The sequence below is a fragment of the Callospermophilus lateralis genome, unplaced genomic scaffold (genome assembly GCF_048772815.1).
Source record: "Callospermophilus lateralis isolate mCalLat2 unplaced genomic scaffold, mCalLat2.hap1 Scaffold_921, whole genome shotgun sequence".
In the NCBI taxonomy this organism is placed as follows: Eukaryota; Metazoa; Chordata; class Mammalia; order Rodentia; family Sciuridae; genus Callospermophilus; species Callospermophilus lateralis.
Window position 1 is genome coordinate 432,076 of NW_027517355.1, and position 4,170 is coordinate 436,245.

A 4,170-nucleotide genomic window follows, 5' to 3' on the forward strand; every position below is an offset into this window, starting at 1 on the left:
GAAGAAGACAGTTCATTTTTATCTCTGTTCAGTGTGATGTTGGCTTTGAATTTCTCATATTTCAATATATAATATTGAAACTCAGTTCCTTTTTTTCCAGGTTTCTCCTTTATTTTGGAAATGAATTGTTTCTCCTTTTTAATCAAGAGCTTTTCTACATCTATTGAGGTGATTTTCTGAATCTTGTCCTTAATTCCAACTATGGGTGTGCTAGTCAGCTTCTCCCCACCCACTCTGCTGCCTGTGGAGAGACCTTTACATGTTTCCTGGGCTTATGGTCTGGGCATCTATTCCCAGCAGCCCATTTTTACACCTGCTCCTTCAAATTCTCAATCCCTTTCAGCTGGTCCTGGGAGGCACCAGACTCAAGGAGGAAAGGACCAGAGCTTGCCTGCACATCTCTGACTTGAGTTCCCCTGGGGAGAATTCTCTCCATGCCTTTTGCTCTAGCTCAGCCAGGCAAAGCCTAGGTGCTGTGGCAGGTGCCTTTCAGGTCCATGTGTGCCTACCTGCTCAGATCTCCCAGCTCCTGGCTCCTGCAGTGGCAGCATTAGCTTGGCTGTGTCAAGGTGGCTCCTGCCTTGCTCTCTGGGGACAGCATGAATCACAGATCTTTCTTCATGTACAGTGTGCAGTGCAAAGAAGCCTCTTTTCAGCCAAGAAAACGTTGCCTCTCTGATCTCAGGATTTTCACACTGAATCTTTCTATTTTGTTTCTGTCCATTTCCTTCTTTAGGTGATCTAGCAGTGCCACTAATCCTGCTGCTGCTACTGCTGCTTCTGCCACCATCAGCTTGGATCTAATGTACTTTCATTTTTGTCTTTGTTTAATGTAGCCAAGTTTCTGATTCTCTAAGACTCCCTGAGTGTCCACTATTGAGTTTTCGTGAAACCCCTATTTGCACACCTGAGAGGAAGGACTATTCGCACTGTTTGCATTACAGGTTGTGGAGCTGCAAGAAATAAAGGTTCTCTCTATCTTAAATTTACTTCTGTCTTGTATCATTTCTTTTGCTTGAGTTTTTGACTTTATATTCCTCTATAATTTTTTCCATTCACTATTAAGTTTGGGTGACTTCCTTTAGTTCCCCTCTCACTGAGAAGCAGTCTTCTTGCCTTCTAAGTCTGGCACTGAAGAACTGTCGTGGGTGCATCCTTCCTCCATTTGCCAACTTCTCTTCTCCTGACAGCAAATTTGCACAATTTCTCAACATGCCAAGGAACGTTTTGGGCCAAAATATATCTTATCTTGATGAATACCTCATGTTAACTTGAAAAATTTTATTCTCTCACTGTCGTATGAAGTATTTGTACAAATGCCAAATAGATCTATGTGATTGATAATGGTTTTGGTAAATTCCTAGGGTTGCCATAACTAAGTACCAGCTTTCTTGGGTTGAAGTAATGTAAGTGTACTATCTTAGAGCTCTATTTCCTAGGAATCCCACATTGACCTGTTAGCAGAAACATGTTACTTCTGAAAACTTTAAGGAAGGATTTTTCCTGCCCATTCTTAACTGTTACTGGTTTGGTGGCCATCCTTGATCTGCTTGGTTTTCAACTGCAGCACTTTCCTCTCTGCTTGCATCATCACATGGCATTAGTCTCTCATGAATGTGCCCCATCTTCATGAGAACAGATGCCCTATTTGGAGAATGGGTCCACCCTGTTCAAAGAGGATACTTTTAATTGCTAAGATCACAATGACTCTCATTTAAAACCCAGTAAAATTTGGAGGTATGGTTTAAGTTCTAACTTAACCATGTTTAGAATTTAAACATGTATTTGTGTGGAAGTAATTTGACCCATAACAGAAATGATTGATTCAAAAGTATACTTTTTCTTTACTTCCTGATGGATCTGTCAAGTGTTATAAAGGAATGCTGAAACCTTCTAGTGTAACAGTAGAATATTTAATTTCTTATTGTAGTTCCTTCCATTTTTTTGTCTATTTTGAATTTTTGTTTCCTGATCTGCTCCTTCTCTTGCCATTCAGAAACAATCATGTTCCAGCACTAATTGAGCCTGTGTGTTTTAAACAACCGTCTCCATACACTCTAGACCCATGTCCACAGTTAGGAAGCCCCTGGAGTGTTTCTTCAGCAAACCAATATACTGACAGTTACTCTATATTTCCCTAGATTGCTATCAAGTCATAATAGAGGTGGTACCCATTGTGGCAGAAGACCAAAAAAATTACATTGTTAAGGTAATGTGACCCTTCTTTCTCTTAGATGTAAGTGTTGTTTTCTTCCTTTTAATTCAAATTCCTTCATGAAAATATGACAGTGTTCATTATAGGTGACTCATAGGTGATGGAATTACTACTGCACATCTATTCCCTGTGAGAATGATTCAAGATGACATTCACATATGAGAACAACCATTGTCAAATAATTGTAGTGAGCATTTTCTTCAGTGGCACTTTTCCTTGAGAGAAAAAGAATTTTATGCATGTCATCAAATTGTACCTGAGAAATCCCTCATGCAAAGCTCATGTATTTTCACAAGTGCCTTCTCTGCCTTACTTTGTGATCTTTGCCCCAACTGCTGTTTCCTATCTAGTTATCTAATGTCATCACAGCCAACAGTAGACTTGTGCAAATGATCTCCTGCTCACGCTGTCTTCCTTTCTGTAACTACAGGTAGCCTCTGCAACAAATGAGCAAAGTAAGTATTCTCAACTCCCTAACATGCTGAGCAAAACCTCTGTACTTAGATAGGTCACACATTCCTTCCGGTTTCTATATAAAAAGTTATCCTGGATTTAGATTTTGTTTGGAAATGAGGATAGGCATATGGTGACAAAGTGATAATCCAGTGAAGAATTGTGGCCCACTACCATGATCCTGAAATAGCTGTCTTTTGTGTGGTGTGCATTTATGTGAATGAGCATGGGGTGGTATCTCTGAGCATGTCCATGTGTAATAATTGTGTATGTGTTTGTGAGGCTATGGGAGCTTCTTCAGAAATTCTCTTCTAACATGCCCAGAACAAGCATCCATTTTCTAAAAATAAAAACCCACACTAATGCATGATTTGCTTGATATAATTTTTTCCCACTTCATGACACCCAAATGTAGTTTTGGTTAGTAGGCCCTCTCTGTAGACAGAGATGTTGCTGAGCCAAAAGATCCAGGTTATTCACTCTGTAAGTGAAAGAAGCATTAAGAGTTCAGGAAATTATCCTGGTGGTGATGCTTTGGGTTAGGGGACTGTGTACATCACTTAGTGATATAACACAGTCCAGGTTATTACAATATATTAGTAATAACTAATCTCCTACAGAGATGTGAAATATTTTGCATATCTTAAAGTGGCCTCAGTGGTCATCTCTAGAAAAAAACATACTCCTAAAGGTAAAAAATACAAAAAAAAAAATATATCACACCTGGTTCCAATCTACTGGAAACCCAAAGGCTGTGCTTCCCATTCATTCTTGTTCTTTTTTATTGGTTATTCAAAATATTACAAAGCTCTTGACATATCCTATTTCATGCGTTAGATTCAAGTGGGTTATGAACTCCCATTTTAACCCCAAATACAGATTGCAGAATCACATCAGTTACACATCCACATTTTTACATAATGCCATATTAGTAACTGTTGTATTCTGCTACCTTTCCTATCCTCTACTATCCTCCCTGCCCTCCCCTCTCATCTTCGCTCTCTACCCCATCTGTTGTAATTTAATTATTTCTCTGGATTTTATTCCCTTCCCCCTAAAATTATCTCTTTTTTTTATTGTTGGTTGTTCAAAACATTACATAGTTCTTGATATATCATATTCCACACTTTGATTCAAGTGGGATAGTAAGGATAGGAAAGGCAGCAGAATACAACAGACACCAGTATGGCAATATATAAATCAACGGAAGTGTAACTGATGTGATTCTGCAATCTGTATACAGGGTAAAAATGGGAGTTCATAACTTAAATTATCTTATATGTAATTTTGTATATCAATGAAGGTCTCTTTCCATTTCCATGCAATTTTCCTTTTCTCTCCCTTTCCCTCCCACCTCATGTCTCTGTATAAAGTTGATCTTTTCCTCCTGCTCTTCCTGCCTGCTCTGTTCATAGTTGTTCTCATTATAACAAAGAAGACATTTGGCCTTTGATTTTTTAGGGATTGGCTAGCTTCGCTTAGCATAATCTGCTCTAATGCCA